The following is a 22,794-nucleotide window of genomic DNA, read 5'->3' on the forward strand; positions in this document are numbered from 1 at the left end:
CCATTGATTGATAACTTAAATTGTGCAGAGGCTTCTTTTTTTGTGCTTAACACAGTATATCATTACAGGTCAAACATAATAGTGGTCGAAGTTTTCTGACAATAATAATTTGTGCATTTGCATTATGTGGTGTAAAAACATAAAGCCACCGTTGCCAGAAGCTGAAACAAATATTTGCTGCCCGTTGATTGTGAAAGTCTCCTCAAACTGAGAAGAAACCTTTAAAAATGATAGGGATATGAGATAATCAAACGGTATATACTTGAGCCTCGTTTTAACAGTATGTTTTTCATATGCTTATGGGCCTTTTGAAACAAACCAATTAGGAACAATGATTCAACAGACTGAAGAGGCAGTCGGATAACACCACTGGGAAATTGGGTTCTGGGTGTAAATCAGACCGATTTGAAAATAATGTTAATACTGTAATACTCACACCATGCATCAGTGGTCTATTTAACCCCCCCCCCCCACACACACACACACACACAAAGAGACACACATATACACAGAAAATCAATTTGTGAATCAGTAGCTGTGCGTCATAGACCCACAGAGAACCATTGATTTATCAGAACAAAGGGAATTCTTTACATTTACTCTTTGCTCTCTTCCTGCCTTTTGGTTTTCCCTTGTCGTACTTCTAGGTCCATGGTGCAACAATTTTAAACGCAACAGTGCTGCTATGTAACTGAATTTTACATAAAAATGTCAATTCAACTTGGTGCAGTATCATACTACTAATAATTAATAGCAACAATTTCTATAAGACTCAATAAAAAAATAAGCATTAAACTGTTGAAAAATCAAGCTATACAGTAAATAACTCATAGGTTATGTACTGGATCACTCCTCAATACAAATAAACGTGCTTATTTAAACACAAAATGAAGCAGTTTAATGTAGTTTATGTTGTTTAGTGGAAACAGGACACCTGGAAAAGGCTGCAAGCCATGCTGTTACTCATAATAAAGTAATTTATTATCTAACTTAATGCTGTAGTGTGTAAATATAAACAGAGGTCTGTTATATGTAAACCATTATGAAATGAGTTCACATAATGCTGATTAAGTTAGACATGTCCACACACTCTCTCCGTATTCCTCAATATTGCAGTGTTTAGTTTTTGTGCCAGTGCTAACAAAGAGTGATGCATTATACATCACAACTGATGGAGGGAAATAAACTGATGGAGGGTAATACAATGAGAGGGTAGCAAACTAAAAGATTAAGGCTGGCTTTACACGACAACGATCTGAACACAAACCGCAAAAGTGGCGTTGCGTTCCCACTTTTTATTTCGCGTTTAGAGCGTCTTTGGGTGGAAATCTGCATGCACATGGTGACGCAAAAGTGTGTGAAATTTGATGTAGTATGCATGCCACGTGGCTAGGTGGCACTGTGAAGCACTGTCATACAACAACAGGAGGCGCGCATGCGCTGAAACGTCCTTCTACTTCTCTCTAGTAGCGCTGAGTAGCCTCAGGCGTAATTGCTGAAATGACTCCTGGATAGGTATCAGAGCAGCTAAGGTGACTTGAATGTCCGACTGATGGATAATAATTCGACATGTTTGTTGTTGTTTGGCTGTACTGCACATGGATCTGACGTCAAAGCGTACAGGACGTTAGCCAGCGTGAGTAGCTCAGAGAACACTTTTGCGTTTTCAACCCTTTAGATGGGAACGCCGTCTAAACGAAAGGCACATCTGATAAAATATTTTGTCGGTTTCACCCGGGAGCGTTGCCGTGTAAAGCCAGCCTAAGGAGGCCCTGCTCCTGCTCTGGCAAGGCTTCAAACAAGCTGAGCCGATACTAAAATGTAACGTCAACAGACTGCCAGCCACTGATTGGTCAGAGAGCGTCTTCACTGGAAGAGTCATGAGCGTGGCGACCAACAAAAACGCACCATGGTCCGTCGACGAGGTGCAGACGTGCCTGTGTCGGTAGCTAACAAGAGGATGTCAGAGTAGTTTCCTGCTATGATGAGGTAATATAAAAACAGAGTAAAGTCAAGACCAGCAATTGAAAGAGAACTTTATGTTAAGAAATGGACCCTGGTTCTCTGAAACATTAGTGAGGTACTGAAACGATTGTTGAAAGAAAACAGTTGGAATATGGACCTAAATTCGTAAATTCAGAAAGTTCAGCAGGCTCACTTGAAGCTTGGGGTAAGTCTCTGGGTAGTCCAGAAGTGTTATTTGCGACAGAATGGAGCTTGAAGATTCAAAGTCTAATGACCAAAATCTGTAAACCAGGACCTAAGAAAATCTGAACAATATTACATTTTACAATCCATTATTATGTCACCCATCAGCATAGATGTGTTAGTCAGATTGGTGTGGGGGATAGACCACATTAGACAGGGTGCATCTTTTAACTGAGACATATTATGCAAAATCTACTTTTTAATGATTTTAATACTTATATTTGGGACTCTGGAGGCCCAATGACTCACTCATGTTTTTGTGGTCCGCCTCAGTCTAAGTACAGGAGATAAAACACGCAATGTTGACTTCTGCACTGATTTTTAAGTCACAATGAGACATTCCTGGGTAGCGTAGCTCTGCTTTGTCCCTAACAAACGCGAGAGTGAAGGCGACTGAAGAGGATTCCAACAGATAAAAAGCATTTTAAAAACAAACTGGAGAAGGCAATTTCTGAATAAATTGCAGAGGGATTGCTGTCTTCTGCCCGAGCTGAAGCCAATTTGGCATGCTGCACTGAATAGTTAGGAACAAGAATGTGCGTGTAACTCCCGTGGAAGTATGTAGAACTAGTACTAAAAAGATAAAGAAGCAAAAGAAAAAAAACATATATTGTAATAGATTACAGCATTAAGTTCAGAATGACAAAGACTTAGAGCCCCATTTAGTTTCACAAATTGTGCCAAAGGCAGGTTTAATGTTATGAACAAGCGCCACAAGTCGATGGTGATGAGACAGGAGCACGCAGTCTCACATGATGTGCAGCTGTGACACAAATAATTGTTGTTTTCCATTTAAGACGACACACAGTGCTGGCACTACTGTGAAAGATACTTTGCTTCTCCCAATTTCGATTCTCAGCTTAATCAGCCATATAACAGTTTACTCATGGAGAGGAGGAAGAGACAGAAGAAGAAGATACGAGTCCTGTAACCAAGCTGTCGAGGATGAAGGTGCCTGTTTTTCTGTGTGCTTTCATTCACAGAAGTGGACTGCAGCCAGAGCTCAGATCACTATAGCGTAGCCAAAACAAGTTAATAAGATTAATTTGTTTTTGACTAATCAAGACTGATCACGTAAGTTTTTCTTGAAATATGACGCAAGTGATTAGATGCAGTTTTTTTTTTTACAACCTTTGACTGCACTCATCTTGTTACAAAAGTTACGGTGAAAAAGATAAAATGATTAATTATGAATTGAGAATGTCTGAGGGGCATAAAAGAGTGAAGTGTTATGACGTTTGATGTGAAAAACACTATACTGAGAAGAATGAGAAGCTTTGGAAAAGAGAAATCACATTGATTTGATCAACAGGATCTGATGAAATTCACACTGATCATTGCTTAGCAGTTTGCACATGAAACTGTCTCACATTTGATGATTTCTACATTGTATTATATTCAAGGGACAGTAAGCAACTCTTCCGGTACCATCACCTCTTTCACCTTAGTCTATATAGTCTAATCATCCAATAGCCTTCTAACGCGATTAGCAAACACAATGTACCATTAGAACACTGGAAATGGGCCTCTATACACCTATGTACATATTCCATTAAAAACCAGACATTTGCAGGTAGAAAAGTCATTTACCACATTAACAATGTATAGAGTGTATTTCTGATTCATTTAATGTTATATCCATTGAAAAAAAGTGCTTTCCCTTCAAAAATAAGGACATTTCTATGTGACCCCAAACTTTGAATGGTAGTGTATAAATAACTAAGTCACGGAGATAATTTAGTCGACTATAGTTTGGCTTTGCAAAGTAAAAAAAAAACCTGATCAGCAACAACATTAAAACCAGTAAGGGGTTTTATTGTGGTGGCTGACTGGTACAAATAACAACTAGATCAAAGTATTGGGGTAAAATAGCATCAGTTTGGTGTATTTCGTGCTGCAGAGCTATTTAAAGTCAGTAATTGTGCTTGATTTCTTTCAAGCACAATTAGTTTCAGTTACGATTATGACTGTCAATTTAGTTTTCTCTCACAGTGTCTACTGTCTGTGCTTTGTTTCCAAGCTGTATACTAGGTCAAAGTATACAGGAAAGGAGGCCATGCAGTTTCAAACTCCTCCCATTTTACCTAACGATGGACCAATGACTATGGACCATCCACAGCCTCATGATCATGACTAATAATTGCCTCTCTTTTTCTATTTTTTGTTTATATTTCCTATCTTCGACATTTTACACTTCTGTGGCTTGTCTCAATTCTTTATAAATTGTATGTTTTTGTAATATGCTGATCCAGTTTCCTCACTGGATGTGAGGGTCTAAGGCTACAGGGTATCACTGTAAAGACTGTAAAGCCCTTCAAGGCGAACCGTGTTTGTGATGTTGGGCTGTATATGTAAAAGTGATTTTACTTGACATAAATTCACAGCTTCACTCGCTGTATGCATTTGTTTAACATGAGCCATTTTATCCTAAGTCAGGCCGTGCAACGACTGGAATTGAGTCGGTCAGGGACTGAAAAGGGAGGAAATTGTATGTCTGAATTAAACTGTATATTTTTACATAAAAGAAGAACTAACATTTGTGCCATATGTTTTGCTGCAAAACAGCAGCATGAATATCCTGCTGTTTGATAAATAACAAGTCGATTAACAATTAGAATAAAAGGTAAGTTTGACTGACTGAAACTTCTGCTGCTGCTTTTAATTCTGTTACTCATCTCTGGCAACTCCAAATGGCAAATGGCTAATGAAAACGACAGGACTGCAAATTATTTTCATTAAAACGGTACTGATAATTAGTTACTTTCCCACTCTACCAAGTGTCACCAATTAGCATAAAATGCTAATTATACATTTGCAGCCTGCAAAGGCTTGTTTTATTTCTTTAACTCTTAAGATATTCAGTTTTGTGTTCGGTTCAATCTGTGAGGCTCTTGGTTCGTTTCAGGTGGGCATTTCATCTACTGATGTTGTCTATAATTAATAATAACAGATTCATTAGTCAAACATATGGTCGATGGAATTCTTCACTGGAATTTTAAGAGTGCATTCAATTGTTGCAAATCACTATTGCACCTACAATCTTTGTATGTATGAGAGCACTGAACACCCTGTCTCACACACACACACACACACAGGGTTCAATTTAAGTGTTATGGATGTGGGAGACAGACTGCACTATGATGTAGAACTGAAAGGATGCTATATTAATCTAGTAACAAGGACTGAGTGAGTGAGTGTGTGTGTGTGTGTGTGTGTGTGTGTGTGTGTGTGTGTGTGTGTGTGTGTGTGTGTGTGTGTGTGTGTGTGTGTATTTATGTTCTTCAGTGATGTCGACCTGGAGATGAATAATGGGAGAGAGAATGGAGTATAATTATCTATATTTATCTTCATGGCCACAAGAGTTATAGAGCTGATGCACTAAATAAGTTGACAGCAGCTTTAAATTGCACCAGGAAGACGGTCTTTTCCTGAAAACAAAAACAGACCTGCTTGAGAATCAGATACATTATATAGCAGGTGAATTTATCTTGAAACCTTGAAAAATGAGCATTTTCAATGACAGAATTATAATTAAACTTAAAATTAAATGTTGCTTGTATATTTTGATTTGCATTTCTCTCTGCCCATCTTGGATCCTCTTAGTTCTTTCATTACCATAAATTAACAAATATTCTGTCTGTTGCTGCTCCATTTGTCCAATAAAATGTCAGTCACATCCTTGTGTGAAACAGTCCAAAGCTGAGGCAGCAGAGGGCCAGATAAGCGGACTACCAACTCCCTTTATGATATAAGCTCATGGATACATTATGAAGCTGCCACTCAGCTTAATTCGCTGCCAACTGAAAGTCTTTGTCTCATATTCATTTTTTTAGACATCGAAAAGAAATAAATTACTCTTGCCATTCCACTAGTTTTTGAGGGTGGTATATTTTGGTGACAAAGTTGGCGCTGTCCTTAAAAAACAAGTACTTCTCAGAGCAAAGACTTCTTTGTGTTGTATGTAATACGTAATGATCCTGATAACAATCATAAAGTTCTGTTAGCAGATTAAGTTTTGCTTGATTATTTGTGTATAGCCACTAAAAGGGTAATGTCAATATGCATGCAGTTTTGCCACATGGTTTGGAAGGATTCTGAGAAAAAAAAGAAAGGAGTCAATTTATTGAGGTCTCATGATCCCGACTTTAACAACAGACAAATCTGATACAATCAAGGCTGAGGGCTCTGTGGTTATATGTCAGAGTGGGAGAGAGAGGCATGTGAGGGTCATTATTGTTCTCAATGAGGGGCCTGTGGGCTGAGGGTGAATATTATATGTCAATTTCAGTCCCCCTCTCTATTCCTATCTCTACCAATGTGGGTGTATGATTAAAGGAACACAGTGGAGTCGATGATCACCTTTTTTGCTAAGCATTACCACTTTTCTGTGAACCCTCCTCTACGGCTAATTCTCAAAGTTGCAATTGTTTTTTAGGGTCCTAGGAAAACACGACCACACGCACCCAGCATAAAAAGTATTTCCAATTTAGAAACAAGGGAACAAATGAACTAAGAGGATGTGAAACATGAGGAAAAGGAAGGTGCTAGAAATTAGGACATTTAAGGAGGCTTCGTGAAGTTGGCTGGAAATATAAATAGTCCTGGAAGTTTCAACAAGACATAGCTTCCTGTTAGTTTTACATCGTCAAGAAAGTTTTACATACAAGAAAAACAAACTTAATTCAAAACTTGTCAGACTAAATGAGGAACACAAACATTAACCCCTGCTGCTGTTATAAGTGGGCTTCCTGGGGTTGGAGCCAGCCCCAGCTGACATTGGTTGGGAAGCAGGGTTCACCCTGGTAAAGTCACCTGCCTGCCACAGGGCCAACATACAGAGATAATCAACCATTCAAAGTAATAGGGCTGTCATGTTTTCCAAAAATCCAGTTTGAGGCTCGATCTGACACACAGTTGCCGTCTTCACTCCTAATACTCCACAACAGTTTTCATGACTTTATTATCTATGTTATACTTTACTTTTACATTACTATAATTACGGTGCAGCTAGCATTAAAATGTTCATAACATCCACACTTGGTAAAGTAGGTCGGAATACATTGACCACAGGACAATGTTCCAACAGCTTTTAACTAAAGTGGAAGAATGTTACACAGTAGATAATCGAGGCAAACTATGGCGTCATTATAGTGCCATATTCCGCGAGCATAAAAACATAATCAGCGAGCAGAAAGACCACTCTCCGCGCGCTCGCGAACACTCTCCGCGCGCTCGCGATCTCTCTCCGCGCGCTCGCGATCTCTCTCCGCACGCTCGCGGTCACTCTCTACGCTCTCGCTGTTTCTCTCTATAACTTCTGCTCGCTCGACTTTGCTGACTTTTGGCACTGGGGGGCGGGTATTGAATAGACGCCCCGTAACACCCCTCCTTTCTGATTGGTCACTTAAACGCCTGGGTCAGAGCCAATCCGAGGCAGAGTAGGGCGGGTCATCATTGCAGTTGGTGGCAGAAGAATGTGATTTAGAACGGCGGACGGAGATGTCAGAGAAAAAAGTGAAAGAATGAGTAGTATAAATAAAATTGACTTTTTCAAAACTACTCATTCTTTCACTTAATTAAAATGAAAAAGAAAAGGACATTTTAATAAAAATGAAAAAGACAAGGAGATTTTAATAAAATAGGTTGATTGATTGATTTATTATTCTTAACATGAAATGCAAATGCATTTCAGTTTAAATGTTAGACACGTTTTGCTTCCATAGAAACTGTTGGAGCTATTTATTTATTGTTATTATTTAGTGCTGTTTAGTTTAGTATTTTTGTTTAGTGAGTAGTTAGTTTTGGTTATTCTGTGCAACAGTGGCCTTTTGATTCACATAATTTGAAGTTTGATTTGAAATCATTATTTGTTTGACAAACGGCCACTACAGAAACTATGGGAACTATGAAAGTCTAGTCTGTTTTGATAACCCATGTGCTTTGATTTCAAGGAGCCTCCATCCTCCCTTGAAGCAAGTTCTTAATTTAAATATCTGTCTGTTCCTCTACTTACTTATTTTTTCTCCGTTCTAAATCACATTCTTCTGCCACCAACTGCAATGATGACCCGCCCTACTCTGCCTCGGATTGGCTCTGACCCAGGCGTTTAAGTGACCAATCAGAAAGGGGGGGTGTTACGGGGCGTCTATTCAATACCCGCCCCCCAGTGCCAAAAGTCAGCAAAGTCGAGCGAGCAGAAGTTACAGAGAGAAACAGCGAGAGCGTAGAGAGTGACCGCGAGCGTGCGGAGAGAGATCGCGAGCGCGCGGAGAGAGATCGCGAGCGCGCGGAGAGAGATCGCGAGCGCGCGGAGAGAGATCGCGAGCGCGCGGAGAGAGTTGATTGAGTGAAACAATCGGGAGTTATAAAACTACTTTTAAAGAGTAGTGAAGCACTGGGACGTCATGTACTTGGAAAAAAAAGTAAAATTCACACACCTTTCGGATTTGCCCACTTCTGTGTACACTATTGCCTAATGTCAAATGTGTACCACTCTCCGCGCGCTCGCGAACACTCTCCGCGCGCTCGCGAACTCTCTCCGCGAACTCTCTCCGCGCGCTCGCGAGCGCGCGGAGAGTGTTCGCGAGCGCGCGGAGAGTGGTCTTTCTGCTCGCTGATTATGTTTTTATGCTCGCGGAATATGGCACTATAATGACGCCATAGCAAACAGTCCTACTTAATTTCTAATATTATTTCAACCTAATCAGGTGGGGTTCTTTTTATTAACAATATTACCTGTGGATGAGAACATATCGGGTATTTTGTGCACACTGTGTCCCTCCACCAGACCCTTTAATATTTATTTGTGCCACTTAACTGTCGCCAACAAGTTTTTCAACCCTCAGGCAAACCCCCATGATCAGCATGTGATTGGCAGTCTCCGGTCACTATGTTTTGAAACATTCAAAGATGCAATTTCAGAGGTTTGTTGATGCCCCCCTGAAGACCTGAAACACACGATGATCCCAGGTCACATCAGTGTCCAGAAGCAGCAGAAGCTGTATTTTCACAGCATAGGCAATTCATTGTTTCTAACACATAAATATTATGAATTGAACATTAAAAGGCCAAAGAAATGCCATGTATTATCTGAAATTAAAGGTAATAAGAGTGAGTGTAATTATGGTATATTTTTACTCTCCTTAGAGAAGTGCAAACATCTCAAAAGAAACACTTTCACAAGCTCAGACAAACAACCCATGTGCGGCTTTATACTGTATATGTATTATAGAGTGGATAGAGGAGGCCCATGAATGTAAAACGGCCAAATATCTGGAGCTGGTGGAGACCTGCAGAGCCAACAGTTGGCGGGCCCGCTGTGAGCCGATCAAGGTGGGCTACAGGAGGTTTCCAGGGCAATCTCTGCACCGAGTGCTAAGGCTCCTTGGTGTAAGAGGAATGCCAGAGAAGAAAACCACCAAAAACATAATCGAAGCGGCATGGAGTAGCGCACTGCTTGGAAACAAGCCAGGGTCTGATCAACCCCAGCTAGGTCGCACAGGTGAGGGTGTCTGATGATCTGAGACCCGAAACACACCATGACCCTGGGTTCATCACTGATGATGTGTCCAACCTGCATCTTCTAGGTGTTTCCATGAACTAGTCTAAAAATATTGAGCCATATCGCCCAGCCTTACAGAAATACTGATTTGATTAATGTCCTGATACATATCTATATGAAATGATGAGCATTTTCCCCATATCACCCAGCTCTTCTGATTTCAACAAAAGAGTGGAAAAAACGATAAAGGGCAATACAACACACAAAAAATGTAGCAGATGTCAAGCATGGTGGTTACGGGCAAAGGTTTCGTGGTTGGTAGTAGGGATGGGAATTTCTCGATATTTTTTTAGAGTCGATTGTCGAGGTCCATGTGGCGAATTATTTTTATTTTTTTTACAGCAGCAGCATCAGCAGCAATGTGGGGGTGGAAACTATTCTACACTGTACTACTTCATTATACGCTCAAAAACATAGCTATAATGCAGCGTAAAGCAGTAAAGCAGCAACAATAAAAATGAGCGGCAAAAAAAAGGAAAAAAAAGCGGACTCTCCGCTGGCACAGTTGTGTCACCACTCGGCAGACGGTTCATGTTTTTTGAACCTGCGCTCGTTAGGTGCAGAGTGCAGGATTGACTGGGTGGGATGCCGTGCCGTCTTTATTTGTGTAGACGGCTTGTGTTGTGCCCCTAATCCTAAACATAAGTGCAAGCTCTTTGGCACTGCACACACACACGCTTGGACATGCACAGCCACTCGAGAGAACTGCTGTTTTGTTTTTTTTCTTTGTTTTTTGTCAAGGTGTGCATGTGTCGATTGTCGATCATTTCGTCGATAAAAAAAGTCCCATCCGTAGTTTGTAGATCTCAAACTCAGCTAAATTAAGCCCCATTTTCTGCATCATTTACTAACTGGAATACCATTTCAGGCTCCTCTTTGTGAATCATTGAAGAGTGCCAATCACAAGACAGTGTGAAGTTCGACCTGCACAGCAATCCTACCACTGTAAAGGCCGTGTAGTGTGAACTCAGCTATTTCCCGGTGGCTTGATCTTAAGAATTGATCTTTTTTACTACATTCCCACCTGAATCCCAATTATGTGCATGAGTGCAACAGAGGCATGATGTAAGCTGGTGTAAAGTAAAAGCAACCTGTTCAAGAGGACTTTGGAGAAAAAAAAACAAGCAATCAATGCTCTTTTTAGCTTAAAGGGTTTTTTAGTTTAAAATCGTGAAAGTGGAGATACTGTAGCTTCAAGTAATGCACACTGCAGTAAACAATAGTGTTGTGCATTAAGGAGCCCTAAGGTAGAATATCTTCACAATAGATTCTTCTTATGCTTTTGCTGAAAGGGAGTCATGTCTTTTCAGGTGTTTATCAATCTGTCCAATGAGACAGATAGAAATCAGTCTTTGCATGTTTAGTATTTGGAGTCAGAGGAAGTTCAAGGGGCTTCACAAATTTAGCTGGTTTTGTGAAAATTCCCAAGGTCAATGCTTCATTTGAAATAGCCAATTTTCATAATTTACAGTTTGGGGAAACTCAAAAAACATGAACAAGTTTAATAGTAAATACTATATGATAACGTAAAAATATTAATACTATTGGTAAACTAGTGGTTAATAAAGAATTAGATCAGAGTACAAGTTGGATTTGCAGTAGCACAGGGTTAAGTTATTTATAAAACTAAATGTGAATTCTAACGAAAAAATTGTCTCCTGTGTCTATACTGTGTCGGTTTCTTCTTAGCAGCACGTTGTACATTATGGTCTTATGCAGTGGTAGATTTAAAGTAAATCAATATTTTGTCTACAAAGGAAAAGGATGCAACATCAAAATGCCTTTTTTCAATGACCTTTACTGGTGTTCCTGTGTTAGGTAATGCTGTAGAATGTGTGGATCCTAGGAAAAATAGAGCACACAAGGTTTATTTTCAGTGAGAGCAGTGGAGTGGCTTCAACAACCTCAACCACATGTACACATTATGCATTTCCTGCCATTTCTGCAAGCTCTTTTGTAATTTGAGTTTATTCCATAGGGGTGAGTATATATATATATATATATATATATATATATATATATATATATATATATATATGTATGTATATATATAAACCCAGTTACATGACTACATTCTATAATAACCTTGTGTTTATAGCATCTCTACTTGCAAGAGAAAAAAAAGTATGTAAGATAAATAGATAGAGGTGTAATTATTTTTCTTCAGGTTCCCTGTGGAGTACACACCTTATCTGGACAACTTGACACTTTCTTTATCACACTCTTTGGCTGTTCTTTGGAGCACATTATGGATGAAGATCATTTGTATGCACTCTCACTGAAAATGTACAGTGTTGCTCGAGATAACTCACATTTTTTATGCACATGTGAATGTCTACACCATAAAAAAAGAAAAGGGGTTAAAAATGACAATAAACAAAGATCTGATCATAAAAGTATCACAAACATAAGTGATATTGCTGAGGTCGCTCTACTGGTGAAAGTCTACAGTTTGATAAATGGCTTTGAAAGAAAATTCAATGCACTGGTAAACACACAGGCGCATATTGCCAATTCACCGAGCATATCTCTATGCACAAACAAACAATAATATTAAAATTTTCATTACATATATTATCATAATCACAATCATTCTTACATCAGTGGGTAGCAGTTTTAGGCCAGCACTGACATCACATTTGTGGTGGTAGCACTGAAAAAGTACACATTTGACATTAGGGAATAGTGTACGCAGAAGTGGGCAAATCCGAAAGGTGTGTGAATTTTAAATTTTTTTCCAAGTAAATGACGTCCCAGTGCTTCACTACTCTTTAAAAGTAGTTTTATAACTCCCGATTGTTTCACTCAATCTTCAACTCTAATTTGCGTGTTCGTCACATTTAACAGTAACTGAACCGATGATTAAGTGACGATAAGACAAACAGCCTCCCTGGGAATCAGTGGTGAAGTGACCCCAGGTCTCAGTGCATCACACGGTCAGAGCTCCACAGTCCACACCGTCATCAGTGTCACGATGTCCGGGACACAGTGATAAATTGCAGCATGTCAGTCTCCTCTCCTCAATGAATCCACACAGCAGCTTGTTAATACAGCGATAATAAGCTTGAAAATGAATGCTATAATGAGCGACGAATAATTAACTAAAACCTGCTTTGTCATAATATTTTTAAAAATGTAAATGAAAAACCCCTCATTGCCTTCTTATTCACATTTTTCAAAAAGTTTTCATATCGTATGGCTGACAGTAGCGCAGTTCCCGAGACGTCACATGACTGCACTTTGCTGAGCTTGTACACAATAAGATTTTTGTCTGGGCTTTTTCTGGCCTTTAGGAATGTTTTTCCTATATGAAACTCCATGGATTAAAAATATAGAATATAAAGATCTATAAAACACTGTGTACATCCTCTTCTAACACCTGTGCATGTGGACTCTCCTTTCTCATAACCACCTGTCTTTTTCAAATTCACAAGTCTTCTGTCTTTGCTTTTTTCAATGTGTCCTCTTTGTCATCCCTCTGACCCTGATACTTTCTATAATTTACTGTCTCCACTTCCCTATTCATCTTCTCCACCCTGTACTTCATATCACATTATCACAGGATGTGGCGTCTTTCTGAAATAGATGTTTGATTCAGGTTTTAACACAGACATCCATCAATACTTTAATGTAGCTGGGTCAGCAGACCCAGGTGTCATGACATATCTGACTACTTAAAAGCTATTTTTCCTCAAAGACTCAATATCTCAAAAGAGTTCCGTATCACTCTTTAAGTGACGCTGAAAAAAAAATGAACCCATGTTGAACACCCAATTATTTTCACAATTGATTAAATGTTTTTCATAGTTGTCAAAAAATGTTAAAGATTTGCTCCTGGTGAGAAAACATTTCACAAATATGAGGCAAAACTTAAACTAGTATTTTCGTGTTCCAACTCACATTTTGTTGTGTTTATTGTCAAGAAAATTATACTGCAATATTTATTGTTATTGAATAATTCCATAGCCTTGGATTAAAATTGACTCTATCATTAAATGGATTGAGTTAATTCAGAAAATGATCAGTATATGAACCAAGTGTTGCCCTGATGTTGTATTCACTAAACTTGTCCTGAGATCAGCAATGCTGGTCAGGTCTCTAGCCTCAGGTTATGGCTCTCAAAGTGATACCAGATTAGCTTGATGAATCACACTGTCTCACACCTTGTGAAAAATGTCAATCAAGAGGCAGGATCATATTTCATGTCATGGCATCACTCCAACTTGATTTACAAAGCTATAGAAACAGAATCATACAACAAAAAGGCTTTTCAATGAGACTTGTTTTCTAACCAACTGGATTACATTGGCTAAACATCAAACACATATTTATGCAATAACCTAATTTCCAAGGATTGTTTTGATTAGGAATGCACAATTCACTGTTAGCATGGTATACGAAAAACGGAAGGACACCCTTTTCACTGCCGCACTGCACATGCTCAGGGTTAAGCCCTCCCCACACTAGAGGATAAGGGGCCAGATTTCAGTCCCGATCTGGCCCTTCTGACAATTGGGGGGTCTTTTCAATTTGAGGCTGGTTTGAACAGATAACATGCCAAAATTATCCTGTAGCGTGACATCATCGGAGTCTTCCCGATATCAAATCATAAGTATTAAACATGTTTGATATTTACGGCTTTAACAGAAATTAGGTATGAGTAGAACCCCATAATAACCAATGAAAGCGATTTGACCGGTGAACGGATGTGGCATACTTTTGTTGAAACATGGCTTCCCAGAATGTGACGAGGATGAATATGGAGCCTGGTGGATGTTAAAGAAAGAGGACAGACCCCAAATCCCAAATCCCTGGAATCGTCAAGTGTGTGGTCCTGCGTCTTGACTGGGTCCTCTCGTTTGTGATTTCTCAGGATTAAAACACTGAAAATCGGTTACAAAGTTCGTTGTGTGTGTGTGGTCTCACAGGTTTTTAAAGTCAAGTCTGATTTTCCTATAGTGTGGGGCAGGCATGAGCTGAAGAAGAGTACCAAGAATGTACATAGTTATATTACCAGACACACATACACAACTGCACCTCTCGCTCTCTCAACGGCTCACTCAATACGAGCAAACACACTCAATAGCACTCCCCACAGATATGTTACATTGACATATCGGGCAGTGCTGAACAAACATCTTAAACCTCCCTGTGGAGCCTGCAGGAGGGGTGCTCGGGTGGTGGTGGTTCGGCTTAACACATGAGCAGCAACACCAGCACAGGGCAGAAGGAGCACTGACGAGCAGAGGAGAGATGTGACAAATTTGCAGCAGCCGTCCAAATTGACAGGGGGTGTAAGTGAGGCGTGTCTTATGGACATTGAAATGCAACTTGAGTTGATTGCCTGAACTGGCTCGCAGGCTCACATCACTTATTATTTTGGCCACAAACTGTTGTCTTATTTGGTACAGATGGACAACCTGAAAACACACTGCTTCCAGCCACAAACCTGTCACGCAGACACAAGAAGACTTCTCATCCCCTACAGTTTGCCTTTTCTTTATTTTCCCACTTTTAAATGATTTCTGTAATCACAAAGAACTCCAGTGCAGCACATTTTCTTTCTTCCATCTTGCTAAGTTCTTCACTTTTGACTAATAACTCTAGTCATGTGTCTGTTCAGTTATTTTGTTCATTATTTCCTATCATCTTTTTTGTACTTTTTGCCTTTGTGTTGCTCACTTTGCCTGTCTCTCCTTCTGTTTCATGCAGGTTTCTTTCCTCCAGGAGCCAATCTAGCTGTGATTGATCCACTCATTTCTTCCGCATTAGAGTGCCAGAGGAACAAACCATAGTATTAACACCACCAATAAAACTGATGATGGTAATAAAGAACCACACTGGCATTATCTGCACTGTTGATATAAGTAATGGAGAGCAAGCTATCTTGGATGGATCTCATTTTCTGACACTTACCCACACACACAAATGATGTACGCATATACACACAGAGGAAGTAGACGAAGTAAAATCTATTTAACTGGGCAATTTATGTGATAATCTGGCCATAATGTTCTAATTCATAAGGTTTCCTTATGGAGACTACCAATCAAATGAGCCTCAATCATTGAGGCTCCCTAGCATCAGCAGGATTCCCAGGATCCTCTTACTACAAAGAGCTGACAGGCAGGAAAACAGTAGAATAAAACAACTGTTAATGAAATGTGGTCCGCTCCGCTTGTCTCAGCACATTTTACTCATTGGGACTAAATCAATAGGGTCCAGGTGATGGTCAGGGTTATCCTCATTATCAATTTGTCTGACTGACAAATACATCCCTTCACAGTTGGCTATAACAACTAAAGCCTGAAATACGTATATACTCAACATTCGATTCTGCATGCACTGGATTGTGTGCGAAAGTTACACTGCCATTTGTATTGTCGAATGTCTTACCTACATTTTAATGTAAAGGATGCATGTAAGTTGTATTTAGTAACCCTGTCCACACAACACCACACCCAAAAGTACATCAAAAATCACCATAGAGCTGAATCAACAGCTTTTTACAGTGTACAGAGACTGCGTGTATTACTGCTGGATTTACTATGCTCATAGTTTTTATGTGTTTCTGGTCAAGCTCAACAATCACAAAACAATACACTTCAGTCAACAAAGACCAAACCCACAACCAGATATGATTTCTGCATTAAATGCATTAAATAAAAGAGTACATGTGGGGGCCTTTTTTGACCAAAAAAAAAGCACTCTAGGAAAATATAATAAAACGCCTACTCTTGCCCAGCAGGTAGACAGCCCTATGGTGTCACTGGCGATCTGATTGATCTGACCAATAATTCCATAAGCATTTAGCTGAGACCAGAGTCGCTGGTTTCCATTGGTCTCTGACTCTCTCTCCTTCAGTGTTTCTACCCCAGATTTAATCTACCGTCTTATTCTGGAAGCTAAATTAAGAGATGGCACTTATCAATAAATGAAAAACATTGAAATAAGTCATGAAAATTTCATGCAGACAGATTTCAAGTGAGTGTACTGTAAATGTCAAGATCTTCAAATGTTGTCATGATGGAAAACCAGGTTTAATGTGTCATCAGAATACCAAATGTGATACAAAGTGTAGTTTGAAATGAAGATGCAAGATTCAAGCACCAGCATCCAGTTTCCCAAGTGCAGAATGATTGGTGTTATGCCATGTTGTTGTCTCTAATATTTCATGAGTACCATAAATTACAGTTCGAATGAGAGGTGAATAAGGTCTTGATAAATTAGATTTGAAACTACAGGTGCATTTAAACTACACTTTATTCCAGCTTTGCAAAACAGTCAAGAGTTGCCTGCCTTCCATGTTACTTCAGATTTTACAGAATGTCACAATATGTGTGAAAAATCACACTCCTCCTAGAAGTCGTTAGTCTGACAACTCCAAACATGCAGACATGATAAGTATATAATTAAATTCAGTACGATAAACTCTCTCACAGTGTTTTCTCTGTCTATTTTAAACAAAAAGCCCATTAATTTACTTTGGGATAAAAACAGCTCAATTCTACAGAACTCCTGAATAATAGTTTCTAAGTTTTCTTCCCAACAAAGCAATTAATAAAACTTGTGTATTCATTCATCCATTGACACGCCACAGAAAACCTCTAATGGGATTTCCTGATTCAGCACACTAAAATTGGGGTCAATTGCTAATGAAAGCAAATAAAATCAAACTAATGCTCAAGTTGTTGCCCAAAGTGTGACTGAATCCATGGTAACATTTTATGTGAGAACCCTTGGCCAAAAATCTTTTCCCCCCTTCATTAATTTATACTCAATACTTCAAAATGAGTAATGACATAGTAGAAACAGTATTTTCTTGTAAAATCATTAAAAAGAAAACAGTAACACTGACATAAGTACTGAGATTATTTGCTATGACCCCCATTTCTCTACATCATCTTTAATACGTTTTATACCTACTTGAGTCAACCAGTGATAAAACCAATTGAATGAGCATGATTTAGAGAGTCACACACCTGTCTACATGTGGCATTTCAATGGTCTCATAGACGACAACGCAAAACTTACCAAATACCAAGTCATGAGGGCAAAGGAACAATGTGCAGAGCTCAGAAACAGGAATGTGTTGAGGCACAGATCTGTAATAGGCCAGAACACTTCGTCTGGACTGATGGTTTCTTCAATACTTTCTTAATGTATGCAGTTTGGAGCAACTGTTTGGCCTCAGATGTCCGAGAGAAACCATTTTATATTATTATATTATCATATAATATTTCCTCTTTACGGAAACTGATCTCACAGTAGTTTGTTTTAAAAGTTTGAAATTTTAGACCATCACATTTCAAAACTATGTTCACATCAGATGAGCTACTAAACCATCAGTAACTCATTTATCATCACATTTACATCAGCCGATAAATAATTCAAATGAACAACACAAAACAGTGCTGCTAACAGTTGACTAACTTCTGGTTTGGAGAAAAGTTATGCCACACATAATCTGGCTTGCCATCTTCTGCGGTGGCCTTGTTCCCTCTGCAGTGATTCACTTTTGCTGTGCCAGCGACAGCCCAGTGACATGTCCAAAATGCCTACGATGTTTCTGATGTCAAAATGTGAAAAATGCCGGTGACTCAGGATTAGTGTCTGGATTAATATGGTAGTAAAAAGAGGTAATTCAAGTTTGCAGCTTTTGAGGAGAGCTGAGTTACATTATGCATTGTGTACACTGTGCTCCTACAGCATAACAATTGGTCTAGAACATAACTGATTAGAGGTCAACCAATTATGTGTTTGTCCTTTGAAGGATAGTAAAGAATAATAATAGATACATAATATTAATAATACATTTATACAATAATAATTTTGTAATAATAATAATGATACACTAGGTTGCTTATCAAAATAAATGTTTATTAAGGGTGGGACAATTTCACTTTTTTGTGTCCGATACAGTCATTTTAGACCATTTAGGAACTATGAAGTTGTTAACAACACATTTGTGCTGAGTCATTTTTAAGACATAATTCTCCAACTGTGTAACAGAATATTGTTCTCCCAAATAGAAGATATAAACAGCCCAGACATGACTCATCTGATTGTAATTTACATTTTTAGTCTGTGCATAGTGAAGCATACGACATATAGGATTTTTGCATTGTAACGTTTTCAACTATCTCATATTCGTTTCCAGTAATTTTGATCAGCATCTGACTGACACGATACCCATTCCCATTCCTAATGTTTATTGAACATTAGGGATGGGAACATTGAGCATTTATGATCCGTCTCTAATCTGCATTTTGTGTGTGCACCACTGAGACAATAAAACTGGCAAATGTTTCTACTGTTATGATTGTGGGTTGAATGTATTTGCCCTGTTTCAAAAGGAGATCATTCTTAACAATCTGTAATGTCTTACTCCTAATATTCAAAAATTCTCCACCCCTGGGCTTGACCAAGTAAAAACCTGATCAGGTAAATATTAAATACATGAACCATTGTCAAATAAAGACTTAGGGCCTGATTTACTAAGATCCCAAATAGAGAGCGCTAAATTGCGTGCCCAAGCTTAAAAATTGCGCCTGCTGCTGGTTTGCATTTTGCGGGTGACCGACTTAGATTGCCACCACGATTGACTACAGGTTCAGAAGTGGTTAAAACTGCCCTAATAAAATGAGGATTTTGCACGTTTTTGCACATGCAAAGCTTTAGTAAATCAGGCCCTTAGTGATTTAGCATCATCTATCAAATTTTTGAGAACAAAACATGCAAAATTGCATAAATAAATAACGATAAACAATAATTGGCATTTGCAATTTTTTAAAGAAAATCTGATTGATTGATTGATCAGACGATTATATCTAATTAAGCAAATTTAAGGCCAATTGTACAAACTGGCCTTAAATCAGGTAGTTTGATCAGGAAGTTTGTTCCTGATCAAACTACATTGAGAAGAAACTAGGCAGCAGAGGCAATTGTTACTATGCTGGTAGCATTAAACTGTGCAACATCACAACTACAGCTTTTGACAAAGTTCATTACGTGGATACTTGTGGCTCTAGGCCACAATAACCAGGAGCTGGTCTGTGTCTCAGTAAAAACAGTGGCAGTGTGGCAGGTCCTTTGAGATCGTCTGTGTTGCCAAGATTTACTACCTCCGCCAAGGAGGTTAGGTTCTCATCTGTGTGTGTTTATCTACAAGTTTGATTGTCATCCCGTTAGTAACTTCCTGTCTAAAATCTTTGGCAGAACAATCAACATTTTTTGTGATGGGTAGGCGATCACTCAACTATGTTCTCATTAAATTTTGGTGAGAATCTACCCACTGTCAGAAAAAATAAAAAATATATAATGGGCAAAACTGCAAAAAATCACATCCCTGTCAAAATTCATTGGATTTGAACGCATGGTCTGTGTAAGCAGGATTAGACACTTTACCATCAGAATTTTCAGAATTTTCATCTGGATTCAATCCAGATTACAGATGTGGCAGATATTAATTTATGGATGTGATAGTCTGTTCAGAAGAAGGGTTTAGGGTACTTCATTTTCCTTCATTTTCAAGGCAAAACAATGTAACATTACCATCTTATTTATTTGACAAGCCAAAAAGACATTCAGAATGGATCTTAGCCAATCAATGGTCAGATCACACTCTGCTGGACCATGCAGTAATTCATTTAGATCCTAGAACCTTTACAATAAATTTGGGCACAGCCCTATGACATCTACACGTTATGTTACCTCTTTAAGCAATTGAGAATGGTTTAGACTGACTTTTGTGGCTGCTGCCTGACTAGTGTTGTCATCTGAATTATTTAGCACATAAATTAGAAGTTCTTAAAAGTGATGCCAACAGCATCTGGAGTAAGTAGCTACATATTTAATTTTTAACAAGGGTTTCTCTCAGCTTTGGTGGTGGGCTGCTGCATCGAGGACGATGTTCGCTTTGATAAATCAGACAAACAGGCTGTGCTGCCTAACATTTATCAAGTATTGCTTTTTTAACTACATTTTTTACATGATACAAGTTGCTTTTCTAAATTTAAGTCAGCCCACTTGAGTGCTTTTGCACCATGATGCTGGAGAGTACACAACAAAGCTGGTGGTGTCACATCTTGTAAGTAAATGCAAACTAAAACAGCAGCCGATGGTCGATTGAGAAAGTCTGTGCTGCCTTCTGTCTCAGATGTATTAATGATGAATTTGTTGCTGTCAGTATCACTGCTCCAGTGTCTCCAAAAGACCCAAAGCCACTGAGTTTGATATGAACGTACAGTATATAGATTAACGAACACACCATCATGGTGCACATTAGAACAGATGCATATAAGCTTGTCCTTAAGAGTCTACAAAACACAATTTGAGTTAAGTGGATGGATAGTTATTCACGGTGAAAGATATCTCTGCCTTCGCTGTGCCATATGGTGTATGTATATATGCTAGTCACGATACCACCTATCCTGATTGGCTGTGGGGTTGGTGAGAGTGCTTGCTTTGATAAGGGGGTGTGCTGTGGCTGAGAGGAAAAGGAATGAGAACAGAAAATGTAAAACATGCTGCAGAATGTGTTCGGTACAATTGGTCACTTCCTGTTCCAAATTAGGGATATAAATAATTAAACATTAGTCAATTCATCAAGATTAGTTAAGACCTTAACAGGGCTCCATACTGACATTTTGCACTGGCTGCGTCTAACTTTTTAATTTCAGTGTGCAACAATTTTAAGGGTTGTCATTTGGTAATTTCCCATATAGATTCATAATTATGTAAATGATTGTAAACAAGAAGAAGGTGCAGGTACATCTTCAATCTTCTTTAAGTCTTCATTTGAAGCACAAATAAAGTGAGTGTACATAGAAAAACACACACTTCACTGGTTAGATCAACAATGAAAATCCTGACTGTTTTGTAGTAGTTACATGGTGAATATAGGGCAGCATACAAACACACAATAAGCAATATAAATGGCAAGGCAGATGTTGGTAAGGAATTCTAAAAAAATTAAATGTAAAAAAACAAAACGGAATTTGGAAAAAAATAAAACAGATTTCATAAGGCCCTACACCCACTAGGGCTGAACGAATTTGAATAAATATCTAATCGCGATGAGTGAAATTGCATTTGCGATAGAATGGTTATTTTTACATAATTATTCTCATTTTCATTTGAACAACATAATTCAAATGTGTGTTACTGTGTGATATTTGTGCAGATCTATGTGAAACAAAGATGATTCAGTCTGTGTAGAATATGATGTGTATAGGTCAGGACAATTTGATCTAAAATGGAAATTTGACAGAAATGTTGGCTTAAAGAAATATTGTGTCTCGTGCGATTGGAAAATTGCAGTAGGCCATGTAGCGATTTTGATAAACAATTTATTAATTGTTCAGCCCCACCCAGTGCGCACATGCACAGTGACGCTCGCACACACACACACACACACACACACACACACACACACACACACACACACACACACTTTTGAGTGGCGAATTCACATACAAGAGTGATGGTGCTTCGCTGGTTAGATAATAAACAGGGAGGGAGATAATGTTGATCCTGTACTGTGTCTGGGTTCATCAATAGAGAGGGGTGGTAACAAGCTAATTCTTTCTACCGAAAATACCATGAACATCCTTCTTCGCGTTATCGTTTGATTTAGAGTGCACACGCTGTGTGTGTAGAGAAGGGGCAGACAAATCAGCAGTTAGTCTGTGCGTCCATGCGTGCGTGTCTGTGTGTGTGTGTGTATGAATGAGAGAGAGAGTCCTGTGGGGCAAGGAGATGAATGAAGGGAACAATCTGCTGTGTTTTTAAATCACATTGGGAGAAATAAAAGGAGAGTCCATTTGCATTAATCAATGTATGGGAAACTCTGGAAATGTACGGCCAAACGCAACCTAACTGGTTGCACTCTAGAGCCACGCTTAACGAATTAAAAAGGTATATTTACATTCCTTTGCATTTCACATGTCTGGACCTCATATACTGATAAGTGTTCAATCTTGGAAGCGGGGTAACTATTTACAACACGAGAGTGAAAGCACCAC

This window comes from Microchirus variegatus, assembly GCF_963457635.1.
Source record: "Microchirus variegatus genome assembly, chromosome: 18".
In the NCBI taxonomy this organism is placed as follows: domain Eukaryota; kingdom Metazoa; phylum Chordata; class Actinopteri; order Pleuronectiformes; family Soleidae; genus Microchirus; species Microchirus variegatus.